We start from the raw sequence: 14,279 nt of genomic DNA, 5'->3' as shown, positions 1-14,279 counted from the left end.
GCAGTGGCTGTTCAGCTCTGCCTGCCCATAGTCACCTGTGCTTCAGGTCCCAGGCAAGATCCCTCCTCACAGAAGGACCCCCAACAGAAAGGGGCCAGTGGAGCTGGCCAATGCCAGGAAGCCTGGAGGAGGCAAGCCAGGGGTCTGTGCTTCCACTGAGGGCTGAGGGGTTCAGATCAGGGAGGGCTTCTTGGTGTGGGCGGACCTGGCCCCACCAAGATCTCTGACCTGGCCTGAGTGCCTGACTTAGCTGGAGATTCGATAGCTTTGGAAAGGAGGTTGGGGAATTTGTGTTTTTAACACACTCTTCAGATCTTTCCACTAGGCAGGCAGATTTGCCCTGCAGTGGCCCAGGATAAAACCCAGGACTCCCAGGAGAAGAGGAGAAAACCCTGCCGGAAACTGGAAAAGACTGAAATGAAGTGAAATCAATCAGAATTAGTGCCCACCTCCCCTGCGGCTGCCTGAGCTGGTGAATAAAAAGACGGGCAGGGAAGAATGTTTGCACAGCTCCCAGGGGTGGGGCAGCCGTTGGCCACAGCACCTGAAAGGTTCCTGATTGGGATCAGCCAGTGGGTCTGATAGGGCCTGGAAAGCATTTTAGGGCCTTTTAAAGCAGCTGCCTTCCGGAGGGTGGGGGAGGGGACGCCTGGCTCCTCAGCGCCCTGTGTCACCTGGGAGCTTGCCGAGGATACTGAGGTCTTCTCCCTAGGTGAGTTCTGCAGGGCCATCTGCTGACCCGCTGCAGCCCCTCGCAGTGGGGTGTCCTCTGAGGCCGTGACCTTGCCTGCTCTGTAGTTTAGCAAGTGGACTCTCTGAGCCTCAGTTTCGTCCCCTGTACAGTGGAGGCAGGGCCAGTCAAAGGCTCACAGCGAGAATTAAATAAAATCCCGTGTACAGCAGCCAGCCGGACAGCCCGACACTCCTCAGCTGTCATGACTGGGAGATGTCACCACCCCTTCCCCTGCCCTAGGTGCTTGTTCCTTTCCCAAAATCCCTCAGGCCTTTAGCTTCACCCTGGCCACTTTCCCTCTGGTTCCAAAGCAGCAAGCTCTGGGGGTTATGAGAAGGGCATGTGAAGCCAGACTCTTTTCTGTGTGTCTTCTGGCTTGTTACTTACCCTCTCGGAGCCTTGGCCCCTTCCTCTCTAAAGGGGGATAATAATAGTTCCTAGCTCTTGAGAGGGCTGTGTGGAATGGCTGTTGCTCCAGTTAAGACCAAGCAAAGTGTGTGTCTCAGGAGCAGTGAGCAGGAGCAGACAGGAGTATTTGCCGCGGTCACCCAATTCCTTGGGATGCTAGAATTGGAGCTGGGGATGTGGGTGCCACTTTCCCAGGTTTTCTCTGTCGGCAGCTCTCTCTGTCCCTTCCCAGAACCACAAGAAGGCAAAGGTGGAGTTCAGTTCCTGGTCTAACTGATTCCTGCTGCGTGGGGGAAGCGCTCAGCCCGCCTCTCTGATTCTTTCTACCCCAGTTTGGCCTCCCCAAGTCCCAGGCACGGGATCCTTCATGGCCATGCTCTTGGGCCAGCGGCTGCCAGGCACCAACTTCTATGCCACCATCATGGGAATGGCTGTCAGTCCCTGGGCCAAGCATCATTCTAAGGGCATTTTCTGTGCTGTCCTGGCAGCTCCACAGGTAGTTGTATGACTATGCCCATTTTACAGATGAGGACAATGAAAAATCAGGGAGAGACTGGCCCAAGAACACCTAGGGAGTGATGAGGCAGGGGTTCAAACCCAGGCCGAGGCAACTCAGAAGTCCCAGCTCTTCACTCCAGCTGCTTTTGCAACTCACCTCCCCACTCAGAGGAAAGGCTCGGCTCTGGCCAGAGTCTCCGAGGCAGCCGTCCAGCCTCTGACTCTATCAACATCCTGAGATAATGGGACCAGGAGGGTTCTGGAACTCACAAACCTGCCATAAAAATGCAATCGCTGTCATAATGGTCAGACTAATGTTGTTGTAACTTAGACAAATCGAGTGTTAACTCATTGTATTGTAAGGGGCGCCTCCGCTGAGAGCTGGGAGTGTGGAGCAGTCACAGGGTTGTTTACAGCTTTTGCTTCCAAATAATGAGCTCATCGGGCTTCACAGCCACCCTGCAAGTGGGTAGGAGCCAGGAGGCCCATTTTAGAGATGGGGAAACTGAGACCTGTGGGATAATACGACTTACCCAAAGCCAGGGGCCAGACCCAAGGCCAAGTCTCAATGGCCCAGAGATCAGCAGTTCTATTAGCATTCTGAGCCAACGTTTGGAAATCGAGAGACTATAAAAAATCCTGTTTCTGGCTTCTCTGAAAAGTCAGACAATCTGGCTCCGCTGGGCCCACATTCCCACATGGCCATGGTTGGCTGGAGCCAGATGGCGCCTGCTTCTTCAAACTGAACGAGTGAGTACTGGGGGCACCACTGACTTGCATCGTGTGGAGGTGTCACCTGCCTGGCCCCCTGTGGGGTTCAAGTTCGTCTCCTGAATGGGCTCCTGACTCTCCATGTGACCTGCAGTAAATTGCTTGGTGTTCTCCCTGAGCCTTGACTGCATCTTCTATGACATGAAGGGCGGTGCTTACGGCTTTAGAGTCCTTCTGGCTCCAGGATTCAATGCCCAGTGCTAGGCCCCAGGCGGGGAAGGAGAAAGCTACAAAAGTGTATTTGTGATCTATTCCTGTGTAACAAGCTGCCCCAAACTTGCGGGCTTAAAGCAACAGTAATTCAGTAGTTGTCCTGACCTGGTGGATTGACAGGGCGTAGCTAAGCATTGATTGTGATCAGGGTGGTATCAGCCACAATCCTCTGGGAGCTGTACTCATGGCATCATGCACATCTTAGTGATCCTCATGGGGATGGCTGGGAGGCCTGGCCCCCTCACACCTCTGTATTTCATCTGCCACTGGTCTAGACAGAGCTGCTTTCCACTGTGACTGGCTCCCAAGCAGGTGAAGTAGAACCCACAAGATTTCTTTCCCTCCTCCTCTTCTTCTTCTTCTTCTAATTTTTTTTTTTCCTGGTTCTGAGGTTTGAACCCAGGGCCTCATACCTGCTAGGGAAGCACTCTACCATTGTGCTACATCCCCATCCTACACAAGAGTTCTTGAAGGCTAGTCACTAATGTCACAGAATGTCACCCTTGAAGAATTTGGATGGTCAAAGCAAGTCACAGAGCCAGCACAGATTCATCTCAGGCTTTCTCATCAGGTTCAAGGGATGAAAAAAACAGAAGGGGCTTGATTTCTTCTTCAGTCCTTAAAGAGAAATCTCATTTCTTGCTCAGTGGTTTAACACATCAAATTTAACTTGGATAATTGTCCTTGGTAGTTCTCCAGGTTTTCCTGCTGACATTTCTTGGAGGTGAAGCTCCAAGCTCAGAGCCCCCCACCCCATCATTCACACTCATCTTCCTGTGCTCCGGGCCAACCTGTGGTTCAGACTTAGATCCAGGCTGCCTCTAAGGGGAGTGGCTTTGTGTTTGGAGATGGGAGGAACTGATGGCAGCCATATTTGGAGACAATGTCTCACATAGTCCAGTGCAGAGCCAGAGGCAACAGGAAGCCAGAAAACTCATTCCTTCCCTTCTATTCCCTTCTGCCCCACCCCCAGCACTTGTCTCCCCACATTGCCTTCCTAGGTTACCATATGCTCTGAAAAGCAGGGACTCCCCCTCACCTGTGTATCCCACGTCTGGTACAAAGCCTAGTTCATGACAGAGACAAAGTAGACATTGTGCAATAGGGGAACCTCCAAATTAATGAGAAATGGCAGCCGGAGCCATAGACATTCAAGACCTGGCATGAGGCTTGAGGCCAGAGAAGGAGGCCTTGGGCTGGTGAGGTGGAATTCAAAGGATGGGTCCAAGGCTTCCCTGTGGTCTGGGACAGGTTGCTTCACCTCTCTGGGGCTTAGTTGCCTCATCGGTAAATAGGGGGGTCATAATTTCAGCCACTGAGAAGGCTGTGCCTAAGACCCACTGTGTTCTTCATTTAACTGTAAAAGAGCCTGTAAAGGTGTGACTGTGGCTGTTTTTCTTGCCTTGGCCATGGGCCACCACAGGCACAGGGAGGCATTAGAGGAAAAGGAAAGTTCCAAAGACATCAGTCAGTTGCTGTCACCACAAGTTGTCCCAGAGCACATGGGGATTGTGCAAATGGTGAAGTAAGTGGGTGGCAACACTGAGCTCTGATCATCACCTCCAAAGACGTGTTTAGTGGGATCTGGGGAATGCACAGTTGAATTTTGTATGTTAAACCATTGAGCAAGAAATGGAGCTTCTATTTGCTGACTGAAATCAAGCTCAATGCTGTACAGATAAAGAAAATCATAAGGGTCCTTGCCAGAGACCCCAGATCCATGGGCTGGCCCAGCTTGTGACTGAGGGCAGCTAGGTGTTGGACAAACAGCGGTGTCTCAGGAAGAGTGCACGTCCTGTCTGAAGAAAGCAGGTGCTACCCACTCCGGACCATGTTTCTGTGCAGGAATTGGAGTCTAGTTTTGCCAGATCTTCTGATTTGCCTGCACAGTTTTGGTGTTTATGGAAAAACTGGTTTTTGAATGTTCACTCATTCAAAAACTCAATCCTGGCCAAACCAAACTATGTTTGCTTGCTTGATTTGGCTTTCTGTCTGGTAGTTTATAAGATCTAGTTTAGGTGTATGAGGGAAGGAAATAGCAAGAGTATTGTTATCCTATCATTCAAGGTGGGAAAGTTGAGGTTCTGAGAACTGGAGTGATTCACACAGGTCACATTACTGGTAGGCAGTGGGGTTGTTAGAACATAGGTCTTAACCTTGAATTGAGGAGTCTTTTCCTGTAACTCCCTGCATGGTCCCTGTTTCCCATCCTCCAGAACAATCCAGGAATATAAGATCTATCTGATAGGCATTTGGAAGGTTCGTAGGGAAAGAGTGTGTCTTCCCTTCTTTGTGGGAACAGAGTTAGGGGGCTGAAAAGCACCTGGTCTTAGAGTAGCACATGCTTGATTAGACCTTGGGCTCTGACACTTAAAACAGCATGACCTTGAACTTAGCTCTTTGGAGCCTCTCTTCAACTGTAAGATGAGGTTAGGAAAGATGTCATGGAGGAGGTGGCTTCCAAGATGGCTGTTGTAGCACAGGAGGTGAGGAAGTGGTGAGCAGGTGTCCCTGGGGATGGGAAGAGTGTGTGCAAAGACACAGGATGGAGGCCTGTGTGCATGTGCTGTATCTGGAGAGTGGGAAGGAGCCCTGTGTGACCGAGAGTGGGGTGTGCCAAGCACTGGCACGGGGTGCAAGCTGCCTGGCCCCAGCAGGGAAAGAGCATGAGGTCAACATTTCCATTATGGCAACGACATATGTCCACAGCAGCAACTTGTCACTTGGCCTGAGTCCATGGGAAGCCGGAAGGACAAAAAGCATCTGAAACGTGTAAGTGGGGGGAAAGCGGCTTAGCGCCCAGTGGGATGCGTCCTGCCTGAATGGGCCTTCTCCACCTCTCACAGGGAGCCAGGGCCTGGGAACGGCCTCAGCCAGGGCCCACGAAAGGCTGTGGCCCAGGAAGTCTGTTCGAGTCAGGGCCCTGTCTGGTGTAGCCTTTTGCTTGTCCCCATCACTGTCAGCCGTCACTCCCCACAGCCTCAGATGGCAGCTCCCGTGGCTTCTCAGCCGCTGCCTAGGAACCCCCAACATTGGGTGCCCCAGGCTGGCCCAGAAGTACAGCCCTGCTGCAGAGCTTGGGCTCCCCTTGGACTGACTGCTTCTGGAGTTGGGGGTGATGAGGCCAGACCCCTTGGCCTGAGTCCAGGAGTAGTGACAAGAGGTGTTGGGGGAAGAGCTGGCCTTTGGGGGCAGGCAGAACTGTGTTTCAGTTCTGATTTTCCCACTCAGCAGTTGTGTCCACTGAGGTCAGCCATTTCACCCCGTTCATCCTTAGTTTTTCGCCTCTAAAATGAGTATAATGTTTCCTGTGCCATGGTGATGTTTAGAGGAATAAAAGAGATAGTGTCTGAAAATAGCAAGTGCTTTAGCAAACCTCGCCAACCTCAGTTTCTCAGCTATTCCATGAGAATCAAAACAGTCACAATAATAACAGCAGCAGCTAGCATTTTCGGAACACTTAATAGTTAAAAGACCAGGCACTGGTGCTATAGATTAAAAAATGAAGGCTTTGAGAAGGTAAATAATTTACCCATGGCCAATTGACCAGTAATGGTGAGCTGGAATCCAAGGTCACTGACTCTAAGATAGGTGAAGCAAGAGCTGATCTCATCATTTTTTTCACTGTTTGAAACCTACAGAAAACTTGAGAATAGAGTAAAATTAATATCCATGTAGCCATCATCCAGATTCAGCCATCGTGAACATTTTTGTCACATTTGGGTGGGGGGTGTAAGGTTTTTTTCTAAACCACTTGAACATAGTTTCAGACATGGAAAAACCGCTAAAGTTCGCTGGGAACTGACTCATGTATATCTAAAGACCATTTTCTTAATGACTAATTAGATCGCTGGTCTCAGCACCCAATAGGACCTGAGTATTTGCTACAATTTACTAAGTACCCCCTACATTATCTCATCCAAGCAGAGTAAGAGCTATCAGTGGTTTCTTCATTGTCAGAAGAGAGAAGACATTCTCAGACAGGAACATGTGGAGTGGTTTATAGCTGGGTCTGCTTAACCACAAATCTTATCCCACAAAGTTTGAGGGGGCCCTGCTTTTCTCTCCTCTGAGTTTACCCACACAGTAGCCACCAGAGCACAAGGCAGGGCAGCAGGTGGCAATCTCTCACCCGGCTTCAGTGGGACACGGGGCTCTTTCTCTAGGAAGTGAGGAAGAATGATCAAGCCTGTGGACTTGGAAGAGAGGCCTGGCCCTGGGCCCATCGCTAACCAAGTGGTTAAGAGGACACAGGGTTTTGGATTTTTATTTATTTATTTTGTGGTGCTGGGAATCAAAGCCATGGCCTCATGTGTACTAGTCAAGTGCTGTCCCACTGAGCTACATCTTCACATCCCCAGTCCTTTTTGCTTTTTTTCCCCCTCTCTTTGGACTTCTAGAGCCCACTGTACTACTATTTTGTTTTCCTCTACTGGGACACCCTTGTCACCTTCTTTCTCTGGCCTGTTCCTGCTGCTGATTAAAGTCAGGCTTAAAAGTCTCCTGTTTGAAGCCCTGACCTCTGGCCCTCTCTTTCTGTCCTTAGTAGCCTCTGTGTTCTTGGTGGTATCTTGCACATACTTCATTTACATTGCTCAGGTTAGACCACACTGCATTCTGCATCAGCACATCTGCTTTCCTCCTAACTATACTGGGAGAGCCTCAACATAATGGTTGGATTGAGAATAACTGAATAGTTGGATGGGCAACTGAGCAGTAGGACAGATGATCAGGTGACTGATGGTGGGATGGGTGAGTGGCTAGATGGACAGAAGAAGAGTGTATGAACATGGATTGGATGAAGGACAGGCAGGTTGATGGTTGAATGGACGATACATAGATGATGGATAAAGATAAATAAATAGATGGATAGATAGGGAGATGGATGGGTAGAAGACAGTTTCATGGAGATTGCATAGGATGGATGGATGGATGCTCAGATGGAGGGACGGGTGGATGGATTGATGGATAAAGGCAGAATGGTTACATGTTTTGTATAGGTGGGGTTAACTAACACAAAAAATCAGAGTACACTTCTCCCTTCAAATTCCTTTTGCTATCTGGACTGTGAAGTCTCTTTATTCTCTAGTCTCTGGCCCTGGAAAGAGCTGGCAAGCAGTACCCTCCTCAGGTTTGCAAAAATCTTCTGAACCATTGACTATGGATTTGCCAGAGTTTCTACACTGGGGAGTTCCAGAGAAGTTGGCCCCCCAAGTGAATTTCTGTAAAGTAAATCCTATTTTCCCACTGACTTGCCTCACAAGTCAGAGATATGTTCCTGCTGTCCGGGGCCTGGTGCTCTTAGAGCTGATGACAGGTGAGGGGAGAGCTGTGCTCCCCTGGGCATCAGCTGCCCTGAGCTTCCACTCCCTTTACCTTGAGCACAGACTGATGCTGGCCAGGAGCACAGAAGCTCAGAGCCAGGGGGAGATGCAACAGCGGGGGAACAGATTTGGCATCTGGTCCCACAAGCCTCTTTTGCCAGTGGGATGCTATGCTCCTGGGGCTGGGCTAGCACATGCAATCTCCTCTAGACTCTGTTTCTGTCCATCTGTCCATACATCCCTCCTTCCCCTAATCCTACGTCTCCTTCATCTGCTCATCTGTCCTTCATCCATCTATCCATTCAATTCACTGTTGAAAGCTTCCATGATACCAGGGGACACAGAGAGGAATCAGACAGAATTGACATCAATCAGTTACATCCCAGTAACTGGGCAAAGAATGGGCAGAGAATGGACACAGCCTCCTCCTTCTTTTTTCATCTCTCCTTTCCCTTCTCCTCTTTTTTCTTCTTTTCCTCTCCCATCATCAATACCATCATCATAGAACCCTCCCACTGATGTGTCCCCACTCAGTGCTAGGCACCCTCCTCAGCAAGGCTGAGAATAGTTATAACTACAGATTTTAAAAACTGCAGGTTTAGAGATGTTCAGTAATCCAAGGTCATGTTCTAATATAGGTTGAGCATTTCTAATCTGAAAATCTGAAATCTGACATGCTCCAAAATCTGAAATTTTTTGAGCATCAAAGTGATGCCACAGTGGAAAACTCCAAATCTGACCTATGCAGTGGGTCATGGTCAAATTACAGGTGCACTAAAACTGCTATATAAAATTACCTCCAGGCTATGTGTGTATGTATATGAAATATTAGTGAATTTGTGTTTACACGGGTCCCCTGCCCAAGATATCTCATTATGTATGTGCAAATATTCCAAATTTTTAAAAATCTAAAATCTAAATCACTTCTGGTCCTAAGCATTTAGGGTGAGGGGCCTCAGCCTGTATGCACTTGTGTGTGAGACGGAATGTGTTGCATGCAGAGGGGAAAGTGTCTCCCAGCATGCACTGTCAGGAAGGGCATGTTGGAATGAATGAAGGGCATCATTTGCAGAAGGAAGGCGCAGAGGCTGAAGAGGTGCTGCTTTATAGATCCCACAGTGACTGAAAGAGGGAAATGGGAGATAAACTGGCAGAGGGGTTTAAACCAGGTGAGAGAGGCCCTGAGTGATGAGCCACAGCTGATTTTAGAAGCAGGAGGAAGCACTGAAAGAAATCCAAAGCAGGAAATCATCCAGGAAGCTGGCCATGGCCATGGGCATGGGCATGGGAGAGGTGTCCAAAGCAGGGTGGGAGGGCTGGGGGCCCAGAGGGGCCATGGGTCTCCATTAGCCAGACCAGGGGTGTAGGCTACACCTGTTCTCGTGCTACTCTGGCAGTAGGAGAGGTCCAGAATGGTCCTGAATGACAGGGACTGTGGTAGAGGGAACAAGTCAGGGCAGGACAGCTGCCTGCCTCCTGTCTCCCCTTGCTGAAGCCACCCAGCTCCCAGACAGCTCCTCAGGATCTTATCCCTTCCTGTCACATCACTTCTTGGTGCAGAAAAAGGTTCCAGGCACCTTGCTGGGACCCATTTCTTCCATGGAGCCCAGATATCCCACACAGCACTCCCATAGCAATCCCAAAATGAAATGCCAATGCAAAATGTCAAAGCCGGACATGTGGGGAAACTGAGGCCCAGAAAGCGACTGCAGTCTGAAGTCCTATGAAGCCAGTAGCAGGATTGGGAACATGGGGCTGGGCCCATGGTCACCAACATTCTTTCTGAGGCCATAAGATTGTTAAAGTTGGTAGTTCCCTTTTCTATTTGCGGATCTGTTATTTAACATCTGCCTCTAGCCTTTTTGAGAGTGAGGTGAGTTGAAACCAAATAATAGGCACTTTAAAAAATTACTTAACCACTATGAACCTCAGTTTTTCATGCTGTAAAAGGCACATCATAGGTCTGGGGATTTAGCTCAGTGGTTCCAGCGCCTGCCTCAAAAGCGCAAAGTCCCAAGTTTGATCCCCAGTACCAAAAAAAAAAGGCAGGGGGGAGGGATCATAATAACAATAAAAATAAAACATTATTTAGTCATCATTTTTCTCCTTGTAAGAATGTAAGCTGAATCGCTTCTCGGCCTTTTGGCTAAGATCAAGTGAAGAATGTAAGCTGCTCAGAGGCAGGGATTTCTGTCTCTTGTTTGCAAATATCCTTGGTGCCAGGGACATAGCAGGTGTCCAATAAACAACTCCTGAATGAATGAATGAATGAATGAATGAATAAATGAACAAGGAGTTCTCCTTTATGTGCTCCTTACTACATGCCTGGCCCTGCACAAAACCTTTTCATGCAAAATACTGCTTAAGCCTCCAAACACTTTGCAAGTAAGGAAATGGCCTCAGCCAGGTTGCCTGCAATTTGCCCATGCTCCTGGAGAATGGGCAGCGGATTTGGGACTGAAACTCAGCTCCACCTGACCTTGAAGACTGTGGGGCAGCACAGCTGGGACCTGGTCTTGGTGAGGCACAAAACATGGGTTAACGGCCAGTGTCCAATGCTCTCTTCTCCCCACTCCCCTCCCCTGGACCTCAGTTGTCCATCTGGAAAGCTCCAGGTCTGAACTTGACCTTTTCAGGGGGCTCCCACAAAATCCACACAGAAAGGGGACTTTCCCACAGCTGACCCCTCTAAGGCCAGCTGTCCTGATTGTGACCTACCTCTGACCTCAGGGAGAGACTTCGAGGCTCCCTTCCCCTTCCTCCTGTGGTCTTGCTACTCGCCTCCAGACAGATTTGCCCACCCGGATGACAGCCCAGTGGTCTTCAGGAGGGGCATCTTCCCCGCTGCTCCCTGGGTCCGTCCCAAGGTGCGAGGTTCCAGCTGCACGCAGGAGGCCAGGCTGCTGTTCTGTCTGCAGCGCAGCACAGAGAAACAAACACAGCTGTGTTTATTCCAGAAATTACACATCCTGATAATCTGCTCACTCGGGGTAATGCCTCCCAGTTAGGATCGCAGGGGGAGCCGCACCAAGGTGCCTGAAAGCTGTGCTGGTGTTCCTTCTCTGTGACAACAGTGCTGCTGTTGGCCAGCAGGGTTGGCCTCAGCCAGCAAGCACCCAGACAGACAGCTTCGGGGCGCTCGGTCTTCTGGGTGGTGGGGATTCTCAGCTGGTCTCACTTTGGCATGCAGTGTCCACACTGGGGGACTTGAGCCTGACAGTGTGCACCGTGGCCACACTGGGACACAGACACACAGACCTAGGTTAAGGGAACTTGGCCCAGGAGTGGATTCTGAATCCAGTCAGGCTGTTTCTCTAACCCATGTCCATGGCTTCCTATAGCTGGGGGGATGAAGACCCTACTTCTGGGGCTCAAAGGCCCTTGTGGCCTCTCCTCACTGCTGCTCTTGCAGGCTCTTCTTCACTCACCTCGCTTTTGCAATTCCAGCCACTCTGGCCTTTCAGTCCCTCACTGTCTCTCACCTTCTTCCCACCCCAGGGCCTTTGCACTGACTGGTCCCTCCAGCTGGAGTCCTGTTCCCTCACTGCCTGGAATACTCTCACCCATCCTCCACCCCCACCCAGCCCCAGATAGCTCCATGAGTAGATCTATTACAGCATTTGTCTAAGTTACAATTTAAAAATAATTAGAGTTTGTCTTTGATCAGCTCTCTTTCCTTCCCACCATACTATACACTCCACAAAGGCAGGAACCATGATTGAGTTGCTTCATCACCAGATTCCTCATACCAGGCATGAGGCTGCCCATAGTAGGTGTTCAATTAATATGTGTTGACTGGGGAATGAATGGGGCTATGCACAGTTCTCAGAGAAGTGAAAGGAGGACCCGCTCCTGTGTGTTCTTCTGGATGACAGTTGGCAGAGTGCTGTGACATCCGTCATCTCTCTCTAATTGAACAAACTGGTATTGAAGTCTGCAGGGGCTTGGCACAGGGCCAGACCCCAGGGAGGGGATCTGGGATCCCAGATGAAGGCCTGGCCTTCTGAGCTCTTGCAGTGCACAAGCCCTGGAGGAGGGCTTGGGGATTATTCTCCCAGATGCATGGCTGGGGCTCCCAGTACTCAGAGAGGGGAGCTGACTTGTTGGGGCCACACAGCTGGTGAGTGGGGAGAGGCGTGCACTCAGACCCAGTGGACATCGAGCCCAGGGGCCTATCTCCTGCCACTCAGTGACACTCAGAGAGGGGACCAGCCTCCTTGGCCTTTCAGCATCTCGACATCTGCACCTCTGGCCAGCCGTGTGATGGGGGCAAGTTGGAGGAGCCAGCTGTAACTCGTTCCGCCCCTCTGAGCTGTCCCTCCCTGGGCAGGTGGATAACAAGTGTCCAGTGAGTAGGTGGGAAACGTAGAAAGGAAGCTACATGGAGGAAGGGGGCAGGGCCAGCTGGGAGCAAGGCCCGGAAAGGCCTTTCTGGGGAGAGGACAGATGTTTGAGCAGAGGCCTGTGTGAGCAGGGAGGGAGCCTGTGGATACTGGGGAGGCTGTTGCAGGCAGAGGGAGCAGTCTGGGCAAAGGCCCTGTGGCAGCAGTGTGCAGGGAGGCTGGAGCAGGAAGGCAAGGGCAGGGTGGGAGCAGAGGTCAGGGAGAAGAAAGCTGGGCAGGACTCTGGCTGCACTTGTGTGAGATGAGAGCTGCAGAGTGTGAAGAGGTCCCAGGACTCACTTGGGTTCATAAGTGCCGCTCTGACTGCCCGGGGAACAGGTGTATGGGGTGGGGGTGGGAGTCCAGGTGCTGGCTGGCCTGGGCCGGTGGTGGGCCTGTCAGTGATGGCCCTGGTTTTGCTCCCAACTCTGTTCAAACAGTGTGGTGAGGGGAGGGTGTGTGCCCTGTGTTTCTTCTCACCCTAGCACTGCCAGCATTTGTGCTACGGAAGCATCTGTCTTTTGGTTTCTAGCATAAATTAATAACTTACTGACAGTTTCTTCTCCTGGCAGCCACAATGGCAGCACCAGCATGTGCTGGACCATCCTGGAGGGAGAGGAGGGCAGAGAGTAGGAAAGGCATCATCAAGACCCATGGGCAACCGTGCACATTTCCCTTTGCCCTCTGGGGCTGGGGGCTGCTTTGGAGGACAGTTGCCTGAGGGGTTTTGCAGCCACACCAGCAGGTTCAAGTCCAGGGCTAGCTCTTTCCAAGTGTGGCTGGGGACAAACAGCTTCACCCCTCCGAGCTCCAGTTTCCTCACCTGTAGGATGTGATGATAAGAGGGGCCCAGTAAATGACCATTGTGTGGAAGGCAGAGACCAGTATGGGGGACACCTTCATCTGATCTGTGTCCCTGTCTTCCAGCCACACCCAGGGGGCATTCCCCTGATGCTGGCTTTGTGCTGCACGAGGGTTGTCCCACCTTGGTCTCAGGAGTTGCAGAGCCTCAGGGAAGGGACTCTGCTATGGGACCATGCACACTGTCAGCAGACCTCAGGCCGGCAGCACGTCCTCCCTGAGCCCCAGAGTTGAGGGCCTTCGTGTGACTGGGCAGAGAGGGTAAGAGGAGGATCTGCCTCCCAGGGCTACAGAGGTGAAACCAGAGCCCTCTTGGAAAGGGCTCTGAAGGTGGGGCTCAGCGAATTCTGGCTCCCTTTTGCCCAGATGTGTGGGCCGGCTGCCTCGCAGCAGTGGGTGCCGAGAGCCACCCGGGGGCCTGGGAAAGGTGAGGGGCTGGGAAGGCAGTGGGTGATGCCCGGAGGCAGGAGGGTTTGGGGAAGGGTGTGGGAGCCAGAGGGCGGCTAGCACAGTCTCTCTAACTTTTGAGAAAACCTTTCTCCCATCTTCATATAATTAAGAATATTTTTAAATGACTTGTTGAGATAAAAATAGTTCATTTCCATATGACCTCATTTCATTCCATGCCCCCCCCAGTGCACACATGCACGAACACACACACACACACACACACACACACACACACACAGCAAAGCTACCTCTTGTGATTTTGCTTACAAGGATCATTTGCCCAGCAGGTAAATATTTAGGTGACCCCCTTTATTTTCTGATTTGCACTTGGGGCCTTTTGGGGGCCCTGAGTAGCAACTGGCATGTATGCTGGTCCTTGAAGGTGTGTTCACACTCACTGTCATGCTTGCTCCTCCTGCCATCCTGGGAGGGGTAGCACTGTGACCCACTACTTGGCAGTAAGACTGCCTCGTCTGCATCTCCTTACCAGCAGCACCAAGCCCAGGACCTGGCACTAAGTTATCCACCCAGACTGAACCAACTCTGGTTGAATGTGATGCAAAATGAGACCCATTACACAGATGCAGAAACTGAGGCTCAGGGAGGCTTGTCCTGACCTTTGACCCCAGGACTGTGAGT

The 14,279-nt window shown here is 51.1% G+C and overlaps 1 protein-coding gene across 1 annotated transcript in view; it reads left to right on the top strand.

Moving 5' to 3' along the window:
- Ephb2 (EPH receptor B2) overlaps window positions 1-14,279 on the top strand; it is a 178,105-nt gene that overhangs the window by 5,865 nt on the left and 157,961 nt on the right. The window lies entirely within an intron of this gene.

The sequence above is a fragment of the Heterocephalus glaber genome, unplaced genomic scaffold (assembly GCF_053883595.1).
Source record: "Heterocephalus glaber isolate CG9 unplaced genomic scaffold, H.glaber_assembly_v1.0 deba00001452, whole genome shotgun sequence".
Lineage (NCBI taxonomy): Eukaryota > Metazoa > Chordata > Mammalia > Rodentia > Bathyergidae > Heterocephalus > Heterocephalus glaber.
The sequence above is the reverse complement of the archived record's forward strand: the minus strand, read 5'-3'. Positions and strand labels throughout refer to the sequence as shown.